The 15,946-nt window shown below is 34.2% G+C and overlaps 1 pseudogene; it reads left to right on the top strand.

Moving 5' to 3' along the window:
* The first annotated feature begins 10,556 nt into the window (after positions 1 to 10,556).
* Positions 10,557 to 15,941, top strand: LOC111485431 (annotated as a pseudogene).
* The last annotated feature ends 5 nt before the right edge of the window (positions 15,942 to 15,946 follow it).

The raw sequence follows: 15,946 nt of genomic DNA, 5'->3' as shown, positions 1-15,946 counted from the left end.
TAGGTGACATTCTCAAAGTTTTCTTAGAATACGTGTGAGTGATGATAAAACATGATAGAAAGACTCGTATTGGTCAGTGTGGATAGTCTTCGCTATTAGAAGTAAGAAATGGTAACTTGACCATATTATAGAGGATCTAGAGAAATATCAGGGACATGCCGGGACATCGAGTGCCAAATCCAAATTTCATATATCTTAAAAGCTCATTTTATTTTTTAACTAACTTTATTGGAAGATTTGAATCTCTTAGTTCAAAATATATATCCTAATAAACTTAATTTTTAAAAAATTAATTACTTCAATTACTTCTTCCCTAAACTAACTTTACGTAAATAGCATACAATTACTTTATTACAACCTAACTTCAGAGAAAATTTCAAACTCTCATAAATTAATGCAATAAAATCAAGAACAAAAATTAATCCCGAACCTAAGAAAAACTTTATAATCAACCTCGAAACCGCATAAATTATTACGACCAAACCATTAATATTGTATCCTTTAGGCCGAGCTACAATACGAACACAACATAAATTACAAAGTTAGTAAGTGTACAATCATAAATTATAGGTTTAATACAACCTAAAAAGTGCCACACTAGGTTTCCACCCTCCCACCCAAAATCAAACTTTAGAAAAAAATGTCATCATCACATAAACTATTACTCTAAAAGGGTGAATGAAGCGACTTAATTTAAGGTTGCTACTATATCCGTATCATAAATATTGAATGCAGAAATATTTCATTTAAACTTTCATAAAACATAACCTGAAAATAATACGTGTTTATAAAACATAACACTTTAGCTTAAAACATTGTTATGGACTTACGTATTTGAAAACACTTTTAAAAATGACACCATAAAAGAACTAATAAAATAAATAAAAGTTTAACGGAAAAACATCATATTCTAGTCTAAGTCTAAGAAAATAATACGACTACCCTATGCATGTGTCATGGTTTCAAGTTGGGATGTCGTCGTCAGCCGTACAAGAATGTCTTGCCTTAACTTGAAATAGAGGTAGCACATGGCTTGAGTATTTCAAGAAATACTCACTAAGTGACCCCACTATTGGGGGTTAAATGCAAGAACATGCGAATGCAATGACGGGACCTATCATATCAATCTATTTTTTCTATGACACTATTCTAATGGGAAGCTTGGATGTGTACCATATACTCTACACACAGCCCATACATGCGAGTATGGACTCACCAGACAGTTCGCACACCGTTGGGCCCCTTTTCTTGTCGGGTGAGCCTTCTCTGATAGCTCAACTTTTGCCGGACACCCATTAGAATTAGTAACCGTCATGGCATCGTACCTTAATTATTATCATACAATCCACATATCTTAATATATACAAAACATATCATAAGCATATCGATCCACAAACAATTCACACATATCAATATACATGACACGTACATAACCATGAGGCACGTGTCAACATCAAATATAATCATGCTGATAGTAAGGCCGCTTACCTGATTAGCTTAGGCTGATGTAACAAAGTTATTCTGAATGAAAGTTCGATTCCGCCCATTGAAATCCAAGTCAACCTATGTGAGCCCATAACATTAGTTTCTAAGTTCGAACTTCTACAAAATTATTTCTCTAATTTACTTTGGTCCATTGTTAAAAGTGTTTGAAATGTTATATATCTATAATTATATTTTTATTAAATATCTTATTTTTTATGGGTAGTGTTGTATAAAAAGTTGCTAGAGTTATTTAAGTTTTTCTGTGGTTTCTGTATTTACTTTTCTCTCCATATTTAGTAATTTTTTTCTTTTCTTTACTCTGTAGCCTTTTTAATTTTGTTCACATGTATTCTAAATTTCTAATAGATCCTGGTTTCCAAATCTTTCCTTTTCTCTGTGTATTCTCTGTGTATCTTTTGTTCACAAATTTTCTTGTCATTTTATTTTTAATCTATTTATTTAGATACTCTGTATAAATTTAATCTAATATTACTGACCTGATTTACTACTAAAATTAGTATAAACGATGACATTTAGTTTCTAACTCAAAACTAAACCATTGTAATGATTTAATGAAGAGAAGAAACCAGATAAAAGAAAATGGAGATTTAATATATACCTTAATCTATTTTCATGTAAATCTACCTCTACAAGTGAATCTCAACCGAGTAAAGGTCATTCTCATTTTTTCTTCAAATAAACCTGACAATGGTTTGATTGTTTTTTTTGTTTCTTCTAACAGTAAATGTGATTTTATGGCATAGAGATGGGTTGAGGATAGATAATTGGAAGAAGGGATGAGAGGTTAGTGGGGAGAACCGGAAGAGTTGTTTTTCTTTTATATATTATTTTTTTAAATTTTTTTTTAATTGTTTATTTATTTATTTGTTTTTTTATGTGCTATTACAGTAAACCAGACCAATATTATTACAGCCCTTAAACAAAACTAAAACTCATCCCTACAAAACAAACTCTTGAGAAAAGGACAACATACTTAATAGTGTAAAATCATAAATTATGCACTAAATAATCGCACACAAAAAATAAAGAAAAAAGGGTCGTTGGCGTTTCAATCAGCAGTGATAGATAAACTAAAACACATCCATTTAGTCACGTTTTCCTTCAAATTTGTGGCTAAAACGTGAAAAATAATTTGTATCAGATCTCACATCGATTGGAAAGGGAAATAAAACATTTTTTGTAAAGGGTAGAAACTCTCTTGATAGATGTATATTAAAACCGTGAGGCTAATGGCAAAAAGTTAGATACTTAATTCTATAGAGATGTTCTAATTATGATATCATGGGACACCCTATGTATACTCAAATCTTGACAAGCAAGATCCAACGAACATCAATGCAAAAAATTAGTGACTTTGGCTTAGGCCTACAAATAAATCTTATTGTTGGAATGCACGGATCGAGGTTGGATGAATTGTATGCTACATGAATAACACACTCTATAGCTAATCTACTTGTGATTACTTGTAGGATGGGATGTTTATGAGCTTTCTGAGATCCATGTGATTCAAGTATGTCAATTCATGTATGTAGAATACCATGTTCACATTACACCCTGTGAAACACTTGATGAGTCACATATGATAAGAATAAATGGCATGTCGTGTAGTGTATATACATGTATGTCTCATTGGCAGGTTATGCCATGAAAAGTATGGAAGTATGATGTGCATCATAATCATGTACCATGCATGTTGCATGTCATGAGTATGGGATACTTCTCCAGTATTTTTCTATGGCGCATACAACATGATATGATATGTAGTTCTTTCTTTCTATTCGTTTCTAGGAGCGTTTTTCAAGAGCTGCTCCAAACATTGCCGGAGTTCATTTTCTATCACATCATTCGTCACCTTTCATTAGTATTTCACAATTAAATTAATAATTCAACTAATAAGGATTATATTTTTCATCCTCGTACTCGCCCCACCCCGCTTTTTATATATAAATATAAATGTCTATCTAGAGATATCAAAACTAAGACATAAAACTATAGATTTATTTAAATATGGAAAGCTATAATGTAATATAACATCTCAAGCCCACCGCTAGGCTATATTGTCCAAAACACATCTGCTATAGGATGTTTCCACACCTTTACAAGGAATCCCCTCCCCAACAAATTTGACATCTCACAGGGGCTAAAATACCCTTATAAGGAATGTTTTGTTCTTTTCTCCAACCAATGTGGGATCTCACAATCCACCTTCGTCCTCGTTGGCACACCATCGAAACCTAGCTTTGATACCATATGTAACAGCTCAAGCCCACCGCAAGCAGATATTGTCTACTTTGACCCATTACATATCGTCATCAGCCTCACGGTTTTAAAACACGTCTATTAGGGAGAGGTTTCCACACTTTTGTAAAAAATACTTCGTTCTCCTTCCAACCAATGTGGGATCTCACATGTAATATTGAAATTCGAGTCTTTAAAATGTTTAAATTTGTATGATATTTTACTTATGAAATATTATTGAATTTATTAAAAAAATTTATGTTTTTAGTGGAAATTATTCAATAAAAATTATATGAGATGAATATGTTTTTTTAAAAAAAAAAAAATTAGAAAATCTTATCCACCACCAATCCTCCATGGTAATCCCAACCTAATCCCCAAAAATAAATAATTTTTTTTGCCTAGATGCAAATTGAAATAGAAGGTGGGAACAAAATTGGGGAAGGTTTTTTTTTTATCTCGTCTCCTCTCGTGAACATCTCTAGTGAGATATAATGCACCTTGTATCGATGGTATGTATCTAAGGCTACATTTCCATTGGTACTATCTGTAATTTTGTCTGCAATATTCACCAACACTTGCAATCATAATGATCATAACATTTGAATGATTATAATCTTTGTGTTATTTCTAAATTAAAGCTTACTTAGTATATTCGTGAGTAAAGGTATCCCAAATACATTTTCCTTTTGATGAAACATCACCTTCATACTGAACAAAACACAAAACCAATCAACAAGGGAATGAAACCCACATTGGTTCGTGAATCTCTTAAAAGTTATACAAATTTCTTAATGTTGAAGATGATGTGTTGGGATATGGACCCTATTGCCTAGATCTGGTAGAGATATAATTGGAAGACATTTCGTAAAGATACCATAGTAATATATATGGTAGATATTTGGTAAATATTTTATATATTATATTTAGTAGTTTAAATATTTGGAAGCTATATTTAGTAAATTGAAACCATATATACCCCATTAGTCAGTGTGCTCTCAAAATGTACTCTTCATTCTCTGTATGTACATACTGAAGTCATCATTTAGCCAATATTCCTCCTTATATTTTTTCTCTTCTATTCTTTGTGTTCATCTTGATGAAATGTGTGTGTTGTTGAGCGATCCTAACAATTGGTATCAGAGCTAACAACTGGTATCGATCCTAATAATTGGTATCAGAGCGAGATGGAAGTCACCACGATCTATGAAGATGGAAAGTTCAAAGATTAGAATTGAGAAGTTCGATGGATCCAATTTTGATTTCTGGAAGATGCAGATTGAAGATTATCTATACTAGAAAGATCTTCACGAACCCCTGTTGGGGGTGAAGCCGGATACCATGACCACGGAGCAGTGGAAACTCAAGGGTCGACGAGCCTTAGGGTTGATTCGGTTGACGCTATCTAGAAATGTGGCGTTCAACGTCATCAAGGAGAAGACAACGTCAAATCTGTTGAAGGCGCTGTCGAATATGTATGAAAAACCGTCGGCTATGAACAGGGTGTATTTGATGCGGAGATTGTTCAATCTATAGATGTCTGAAGGTGAATCTTTTGTGGATCATATAAATGAATTCAATATGATAGTAAGTCAACTGAGTTCGGTGGAAGTTAATTTCGAAGATGAAATTAAAACGTTGATTTTGATGTCATCTTTACCCGAGTCATGGGATACTGTTGTTGCCACAATCAGCAGTTCCTGAGGATCTGATAAACTAAAGTTTGATGAAATTCGAGATGTAGTTCTCAGCGAAAGTATTCGCAAACGGGAAATTGGAGATTCATCAGGCAATGCTCTTAGTGTTGATCGAAGGGGAAGAAGTAAATCAAAGGGCCCAAACAATGGGTGATCAAAATCAAGAAACCGAGAAAAATCTCCAAACAAACCAAATGTAAAGTGTTGGAGTTGTGGAGAAAAATGTCACTTTCGGGCAGATTGTACAAAGAGGAAGCAGAATCACAAATCAGAGAATGACAATGATTCGATACATTTAGCAGAAGACATTGGGGATGCTCTAATTCTCAGCGTGCATAGTTCGGTTGAATCTTGGATTTTGGATTCGGGTGCATCTTTTCATTCGTCTCCAAATAAAGAGTTGTTTCGAAATTTCAAGTCTGAAAATTTCAAGAAGGTGTATCTTGCACAACAACAAAGATTTGAAGATCGAAGGAAAAGGGGATGTATGCATAAAAACTCGGGCAGAAAATCAGTGGACATTAAAGGATGTCAGATATATTCCTAATCTCAAGAAGAACCTGATCTCTATTAGTTAGTTGGATAGCATAGGTTATGCAACAAAGTTTGGTAAGAGTTCGTGGAAGATTGTGAAGGGTGCTATGGTGGTAGCACGTGGCACAAAATCTGGAACTTTATACACCACTGCAGGGTGTATGAACAGAGCTGTTGTTGCTGAGAGTGCTTCAAATTCAAGTCTATGACATAATAGACTTGGACATATGAGCGTTAAAGGAATGAAGATGCTGGAAGGAGTTTTGGAATGTCGAAAATCTATTGATATGAGTTCTTGTGTGAACTGCGTTATGAACAAATAGAAACAAGTTAGCTTCACAAAGACTGTCAAAGAATTGAAGAAAAGTATCGGGACAACGAAGCAAGTGGGAGTTGAGGTTGAGTTGCAGAACAATTCACAGAGTGATGTTATAGCAGATACTCAAGTCGTGAGACTATTGTTGATAAATCAGAGGTGAAGCAAGTGGGAGTTGAGGTTGAGTTGCAGAACAATTCACAGAGTGATGTTGTAGCAGATACTCAAGTCGTGAGACTGTTGTTGATAAACCAGAGGTGAAGCAAGTGGGAGTTGAAGTTGAGTTGCTGAAAGATTCACATAGTGATGTTGTAGTGGATACTCAAGAAACTTTTGAAATTCTTGCTAAGGAACCAGAGGTGAAGCAAGTTGGAGTTGCGGTTGAGGTTGAGTTGCTGAAAGATTCATCTAGTGATGTTGTAGCTGATACTCAAGAGACTCCTGAGACTATTGTTGAAGAACTGGAAGAGGTGCAAGTGACACCTGAACAGATGTTGAAAAGATCATCCAGAGCCATCAAATTACCAGATAGGTATGTACCTTCTTTACACTATCGGTAGGTGACTGATGAAGGGAAACGAAAGCCCCTTGATAAGGCCCTCCAGTTGAAGGATACAACTAAGTAGGAGCAAGCCATGGATGATCGAATGTCTAGGCTTTAGAAATGTGTTGCTCTTTCATCTGTTGAGGCTGAGTACGTGGCATTAACTGAAGGTGGAAAGAAGATAATATGGATGACAGACTATCTAGAAGGATTAGATAAGAAGCAGTGCGAGAAGATTCTTCAAGTCGATAGTTAAAGTGTCATGTAGTTGGCGAGGAACCCAGTCTATCATTCAAAACACAGAAGGTGATACCATTTCACTCGAAGGTTAGTTGAAGATGGTGATGTATTTGGAGAAGATAGAGGGTGCAAGGAATCGAGCAAACATTTTGTGTTGATGTTGGAACATTGAGGTTGGGTAAAGCCTCAATTGGTATGGTACATATTGGGAATGAAATTCTTGGTTGACTGAATTAGTCTCCAAGTGGGAGATTGTTGGGGTTGACTAAACCCGTCTCTATTGCGGTTGACTGGATCAGTCTCCAAGTGGGAAATTGTTGGGATATGGAGCCTGATGTCTAGATCTGGTAGAGATATAATTGGAAGATATTTGATAAAGATATGATAGAGATATATATGGTAGATATTTGGTAAAGATTTGATAGAGATATATAGGGTAGATATTTGGTAAAGATTTGATAGAGATATATTTGTTAAATTATATTTTGTAGTTTAAATCTTTGGAAGCTATATTTATATTTAGTAAATTGAAATTATATATACCCAATTAGGCAGTGCTCTCAAATGTATTTCTCTCCACTCTTTATATTCTTCTTGTACATACCTCTGAAGTCATCAATAATAAAACCTTTAGTTAATATTCATCATTGTATTTTCTCTTTGTATTTATCTTAATCGAGTGTGTGCGTTGTTGAACGATCCTAACAATTGGTATCAGAGCTAACAATTGGTTTCGATCCTAACATGATGCACCAAAATCGAACCCATTTGGGAAATCGCTTCGTTTGATAGTTTGAAGATTAATGTCGTCTTTTGCTTCAAGAAGAAGACACACAAAATTGAGGAAGAAGACAATGGGCTATGAAGATTAATATAGGAGTTGTATCATATGGTGTTGTACACTAGTTATATGATGAAGTATGAACTATGATGATCTATGAGTTGTGTCGTACGATGTCGTACACTAGTTATATGATGATGTATGAGTTATGATGTATGATGATGTTCGTGAGTTATATTACGATCTATGACATACTTGACATGCTTGATATGCTTAATGGTATTATGATGAGTATGATATGATTGCATGTCATTTCTCTTAATACGTTGATGTCTTTCATATTAAGCGTGCTATATGATGATGAGTGTCATATTGCATTATGTCAACAGATCGACCTAGGACACAACCCTAAGAGCATGAAAAATTATATTAATGTACATATCTAACGAGTACGTACTACTTAACGTAACAAAAAGATGAGACTAGGCTTGTATCAAAAGAAATGTTAAGACGAGAACTAGAGGGAACTCATGCAGTTGTGTGTACATAAGCATAGGGATATTTCCCCTAGAGATGATGAGTGCGAACGTGCACAGTATGTTGATGAGGGTGATCATGGGGAGCATGACACAGGGGTTCCACTAAAGCTAGTTTGACCCTGGGGCTTTCAAATGAGAACCATGACAATTCATAAATATATATTTTTAAAAAGAATTTAACAAAAAGAACATATTATTTTAATAAAAATAAAAATAAATTTTTATATACATTAATTAAAGGCCAATTTGGTGAGCACGTGGTTCACGAGTAACAAATTATACATGCTTTTGACTTTTATTTTAAACAAAAGGATCTCTTTCCTAATTTTATAATATTTTATTTCTTTAGTTTTAATATTATTTTGAAAACCCTAATTCTTTATCTAATTATTTTAAATCTCTCGTTTATAACAATTTATAAGTTTATAATATTTTCCATGTCTCTATTGAGTGTATCTTCATCATCTTGGTTGTCTTTTGAACAAAATAACGTGAAACACGACATTCCCAAATTTTACTAATTTGAAATTAGATCTTTCACTTTCTTTTTATATCTAGCTCGAAAAATGTTCGAGAGAATTTTTATCGTGATTTAAGAGGCTAATTACGTTTTTTTTCTTCTTTTAAATCGAGCTTTGCGTAACGACCCATGTTTACGATTTGGCACCTAATGACCCCTGCATTTCCCTACAACTGTAATACCGTAACAACTCATGTTTAGGATTCGGTACCTGACACCAACATTTTCCTTGCAACATGGTCATGTTACTTACTCGTTTTAAAAGAGAAGACGATCTCCATAGACCAACACAAGTCTTTCCAACATGATTTGTCCTCACGTTTATCCTAAAAAAATTCCTAGAATTTCACCAAATATAGAATTGGTTCAGGAAAAACACATTTAACTTTGGAGTTCCTATGATTGAGTCATTGAAAAGGAAGGTCCACCTTGTTTTTCAATAGATCGATCATAGTAATTTCATGGTTAAGTGTGTTTTGTTTGGAGTAATTTTATGTTAGGTGACCTCTTGAGAATTTTTCTAAAATGCATGTGAGTGAAGACAAAGCATGCTAAAATGACTCGTGTTGATCTGTGGAGATAATCTTCACTATTAGAAGGGAGGAGTAAGTAAATGATCATATCGTTAGATTTTGAATCTTAATCCAATTTCTAAACCTAAGGCATTATAAAAAGTTATCATTTAGTTTAGGCTTAGAAAAGGACATTGAAATGGTTAAAAAAATCCTTCTAGACAATTTTAATAATGTTTTAAAATAATATATTTTTTTTCAAGAAACATATTATTAAATAATATTTCTACTAATATTATTTTTTTAATTTTCATTTTTAGAATTTGACTAACTATTCAAACATTATTTTATCTATTAGATAATTTTATAGCAAAAAAAAAAAAAAAAAAAAAAAGTTAACTACCATTTTTGTATCAAAATTATTTAAATGGATAAATAAGAACGTGGTTGGCATGTAATCTGGATTTAATTTTATATTATCAATCGACTCAAATCATTTCAATTAATATCAATAGTTTTTTACTTCTTGGAAAAACAAATACACAGATAGATAATTACTATAATTTCTAGGCATATAAACAAGTAAATGTCTTAGGAATTTTTGTATACAAAATGTTAAGATCCCACGTACATAAGGATGTGGAAACCTTTTCTTAGCAGACCGTTTTAAAAATTTTGAGAGGAACCCCGAAAAAAAAAATCCAAAGAAAATAATATCTGCTAGCGATCCTTGAGCTGTTACACAGAAGATCCGATATGATTCAAAATACCTCAAATGAAAGCTAAACAAATATATTGTTCCAAGGAATTGATATCAAAACAACATAAATTAATATCATTCAATGCAATCAAAACTAAATATTAATTGCATAAAACACATACATCTAAGCATCTAGTTAGTGCTAACACGTAAGAGTAAAGTTTTATATACATAAAACTAATCTATTGTCTTGAACCATGTGGAAATGATCTAAAAGAATAAATAGATATAAAACCAAATCCAGAAGATATGAAGGAGTTAATAAAAAAATGATATGAAGATTAATATAATAATGAAGCTTGCAAGCTTTCCTTCCATGGCTTCCCATGGCTTCCCATGGCCTCCATGTATAAATAGGCCTCTCCTACGGTGAGAGTCACTCGTCCCCAAACCAATAACTAAGGATGGCTATCAAAAGTGGTCATGGCTTCCTTAGCTTTGTGTTTTTTCTTCTTGTTCTTGTAATTGCAAGAGCCGATGAACCCTCCCGGCGGCCTATTGATGTTGTGAGGCGAAGCAGCTTTCCCAAAGGCTTCGTTTTTGGCTCAGCGTCTGCTGCATATCAAGTGAGCGATAGACTTGTATTTCATTGTTTTAAGGCATTGTTTATTGTAAAATGTTTGTTGATGATTTTGTTTGTGATTGATTTAGTATGAAGGTGCTGCTTTTGAGGATGGTAAAGGGCCAAGTGTTTGGGATAACTTCACCCACGAACACCCAGGTGTGTTTCTTCTTACTATATTTCTCTTGGAATTTTTCTTAAGAGTTGGGAACCCAAATTGAAAATGAAGTGGGTAATGCATTTTATGTAAATGTTGTTGAGATAAAAGGTAAAAACCATCTATCAAATTTAAGGTTTGGTTTTTGGTTTATTGAGGAAAATGTTTTACATTCGAGTAAAAAGAGGGATATATGAATAAATCGATACCATATTTGAATGAGAGTTGTAATAGCTCAAATCCAGAGCTAATAGATATTGTCCGTTTTGGCCTGTTACTTATTGTCATCAGTCTCACGGTTTTATAACACGTCTACTAAGGAGAGGTTTCCACATCGTTAAAAGAAATGTTTCATTCATCTCTTCAACCGATGTGGAATCTCTCAATCCACCCCTCTTGAGAGCTCAGCGTTCTTGCTGGCATACTGCCCGATGTCTGGTTTTAATACCATTTGTAACAACCCAAATCCACCGCTAAGAGATATTGTCGGCTTTAGCCTGTTAGGTATCGCCATTAGCCTCACGGTTTTAAAACGCGTCTAATAGAGAGAGGTTTCCACACCTTTATAAGAATGTTTCGTTTCCCTCTTCAACTGATGTGGGATCTCATAATGGTGCAGCAAGAGTGATCCTAAGGATAAGATGCCTAAGAAATACTTAAAAGATTTGAAAGTTACTATCTATACCAACAAGATCCATCTTTCTTTTCCATGGCTTAATCATAAGATCTCCAAAATTAAATGGGTTTTGTTTAGAGCAAGTCTATGTGAAAAAATTTCTAATAAGCATGTGAGTGAAAACAAAATATACTGAAAGAATCCATGTTGGTTTGTGGGGGATAGTTTTCACTTTTAAAAGCAAGAATTAAGTAACCATGTAGTATTGTTAATTAGTCGAGATATTCTTCTCTTGGAAGTCAAAAGTAAGTAATGTGACCATGTCAAAGGGATGTCTGATAATGTCAAGATCATCAAATGTCAAACCTAGATTCCAAATCTTGATCTGAATCTTAGATATGAAGTGTTACACAACTTATGTTATTGGTTATTAAAATTACAGAGAAAATTTATGATCGTAGCAATGGAGATGTGGCGCTTGATCAGTACCATCGTTATAAGGTATGCATGTTTTAGTTTGATTGTCTATCATCAAAGTCATTTTTTATTATAAGATAGTTGTAAAAAATCGGTATTGATAATTTTTCGCAATGCAGGAAGATGTTGCCATTATGAAGAAAATGGGTTTTGATGCTTATCGATTCTCGATCTCTTGGTCTAGAGTATTACCAAGTAAGAAAATCGACTTGTCAAATTGTTTAAAAATACGATTAAAATAGTAACATCTTTATATGCTATAGGAGGTTTGAATTAGAATTTGAAGAACGTTTATTCATTAATTTTGGCAGAGGGAACCCTTAAGGGAGGTGTGAACAAGAAAGGAATTAGATACTACAACAACCTCATCAATGAACTACTTGCCAATGGTAGGTTATGGTATCATTATAATACTCATAAATAAGAAATTGATACTCACAATTGTAATCTTTTTAGGCATCAAACCCTATGTCACACTCTTTCATTGGGATACTCCCCAAGCTTTAGAAGAAAAATATGGAGGCTTTTTGGGAGCTCAAATTGTGTAAGTATCAAAGTTTCATTATTTAGAGGTTAAATGTTTTGAAGAAAAATTGATATAATGTTCGAAATGAATTACAGGAATGATTTTCGCGACTTCACTAAGGTTTGCTTTGAAGCATTCGGAGATAGAGTGAAGCATTGGATCACTTTCAACGAGCCATGGAGCTTTTGCACGGGAGGGTATGCTTTTGGAGCCAATGCTCCTGGTAGATGTTCTTCTTGGCAGCCATTTAATTGTCTTGGTGGAGATTCTAGCACCGAGCCCTACATTGTTGGTCATCATCAACTTCTTGCTCATGCGGCCGCCGTCAAATTGTACAAAGCCAAATATCAGGTTTGTTACATTACATAGTTACTTAGGTCGTAATAGATATTGTTTTATTTGAGTTTTTTTTTTTTTTTTTAATTTCTCTCAAAGTTTTTAAATAAGGTGGCATCTTACAATCCGCACTTCTTCGAGGCCCAGACTCTTTGCTGACACATCAAATGGAGAAGGAAACGAGTGCCAGCAAAGACACTGGACCTCAAAGGGGGATGGATTGTGAGATCCCACATCGATTGGGAAGGAAAACGAAGCATCCTTTGTAAGGTGTGGAAACCTCTTCCTAGCAGACGCATTTGAAAAAACGTTGAGGGAAAACCCAAAAAAGTCAAAATATGATATCGGCTAACAATGAGATTGGGTTGTTACACAAACTATGAATTTTAACAAGTAGTATGAATATAGCAACCGTTTTCATGAACTTTCTAGACGTTTTTTAATGGTTATTTTAATGTAAAATGAATTATTTTAATTTTTTTTCTCACACTAATGGGATTTGTAGGCTCATCAAAGGGGTGTGATTGGTATCACATTAGTGTCAATTTGGTATACTCCATATTCAAACAGTGAGGCTGACAAAAAGGCTGCAATTCGGGCTCTTGATTTTGCTCTTGGCTGGTATGAACAATTTCTATGGAACATTATTACAAAAATTGCCTTTAGAAGCTTAAGTTTTTAATAAATATTTCACCCATTTAATACCTTTCTCTAATATCATATTAATACTAACTAAGAAATAAAGAATATCAATAAGAATAGGTTCATGCCTCTTCTATGTATAACATTTATTTTATTAATAACTCTCGTTTATTTAGTTCATCTTTCATTTATGTGGTTTATAACTCTTTTTTGGTTCATCTTTCATTTTGATACATGAATCATCTTGATTTATGTATAGCATTAATGCTTTTAAAGGGTCGTCGAAGATGGTTGAAAAGTATTGAATTTGAGTGTTCATTTTATATTTGTTGAGTGATATCTGGAACGAAATTTGTTGAGATTTTATAATGTGAAAGTATGAGATATATAGTTTGTAAACTATAGAAAATTTCTTTTTTCCGAATCACTTAAATTTTTGTGTCTTTTTGTTTAATTCTTCTGTTGGTGGGGGTGTGAATACGATCAATCATGCCTCCGTAACACAAAAATGGCAGGTTCTTGCATCCACTAACCTATGGAGATTATCCACCTAGCATGAGGAAACTCGTAAAGGAGAGATTACCCAAATTTTCAGCGGCAGAAAGTGCTTTAGTCAAAGGGTCACTTGATTTCCTTGGATTGAATTACTACACAGCTAATTACGCAAAAGACAATCCCAATGCACCTGGTCCACAACCAAGCTACTTGACTGATTATCGTGCCGATCTTTCAAGTATGTGTTACTTTTTCGAGTTCATCGAGATTCGTTTTATCATTTGGTGTTCGCTTAATTTGTTCTCGAGTCAAGCTAAGCTTGCATTTAAGCTTTTTTATGTTCGAAGACTTTCGATTTGACGTTCTTCAATAGAGTATTTACATCTTAACCAATTTTGATTGAACATTTTGTAATATTTGTGGGTTGCAGCGGATCGTGACGGAGTCTCGATTGGTCCAAAGGTAATTTATGCTCAAATTCTCGTCATCCGAGGGATTTACCGAGTGATTTATACTTGATTCTAACAACTTGTTTTGCAGTTTAATGAAACATCTTGGCTGGCTGTCTACCCACAAGGATTTACAGATCTATTGGTGTATACAAAGAACAAATACAAAAATCCAATTATCTATATCACTGAGAATGGTACCAAAAGAATAAATCTTTGTTTAGAAAAAGTGCACATAATTACATGTTTTTTTCTTAATTAATAGCATATGTTGTAGGATATCTCGATATTGAAGGTCCCCCATTTGTGGAAATGATCTCGGATAGGCGTAGAGTCAGATACCATCACGATCATTTGAAGGCTCTTAAAGAAGCAATGAAGTAAGTATCAAAGCAAAAAGGATATGGCTATCGATAATTGAAAGAAATTTTTTGTCATAGCCCAACCCATTTCCATTATTAATAGATATTATCCTATGTAAGCTTTACCTTTCACGCTTTCCCTCAAGATCCTCATTCGTTGGAGAGGGGAATGAAGCATTTAAGGTGTGGAATCCTCTTCTAACAAACTCGTTTTAAAAACGTTAAGGGAGAGTTAAAAAGGGACCATATCTGTTAGGTGTGGTATAAGGGCGTGTAAACTTCTCACTCGCAGATGCGTTTTAAAAATCTTGTGAGGAAGCCCGAAAGGGAAAGCCCATAGAAGACAATATCTGCTAGCTGTGTTATAAGGGTGTGAAAACCACTCCGAAGCAGATGCGTTTTAAAAATCTTGAGGGAAATCTCCAAAGGAAAAGCCTAAAGATGACAATATCTGCTAGCTGTGTTATAAGGGTGTGGAAACCACTCCTGATACGTTTTAAAAATCTTGAGGGGAAGCTCGAAAGGAAAAACCCAAAGAAGACAATATCTGTGAGCTGTATTGTAAAGGTGTGGAAACCACTCCTGAGCAGACGCGTTTTAAAAATTTTGAGGGGAAGCCCGAAAGGAAAAGCCCAAATAGGACAATATTTGCTAGCGGTGTTATAAGAGTGTGGAAACCTCTCCCGAGCAGACGCGTTTTAAAAATCTTGAGGGAAAGCCCGAAAGGGAAGTCTCAAAGATAACAATATCTACTAGTAGTGCACTTATGTTATTACACTTTTGGTCGTATTTTGCAGGGCTGGTGTACGGGTAAGGGGATACTTTGCATGGTCATTATTAGACAACTTTGAATGGGCGAGTGGCTATGTGATTCGTTTCGGCCTTAATTACATCGACTTCAAAGACAATTTGAAGAGAATTCCGAAGCTCTCAGCCAAATGGTTCGAAAATTTCCTCCGAACTTGAAGATCTTCCATCACCTTTGAATTATTGTTCATCCTCTTTGGTGTCTTTTTATGTGTTTTATCAATAACTAGAGCTAAAAACAAGTCCTAAGAAGGGGATTATTTTTCTTATGTGTTGTGGTGCGTTCTATTTTGTGATGAATAAAATCAGCTTTTTACTTCTTTTTTTTCT

Source organism: Cucurbita maxima, unplaced genomic scaffold (genome assembly GCF_002738345.1).
Source record: "Cucurbita maxima cultivar Rimu unplaced genomic scaffold, Cmax_1.0 Cma_Scf00010, whole genome shotgun sequence".
In the NCBI taxonomy this organism is placed as follows: domain Eukaryota; kingdom Viridiplantae; phylum Streptophyta; class Magnoliopsida; order Cucurbitales; family Cucurbitaceae; genus Cucurbita; species Cucurbita maxima.
The sequence above is the reverse complement of the archived record's forward strand: the minus strand, read 5'-3'. Positions and strand labels throughout refer to the sequence as shown.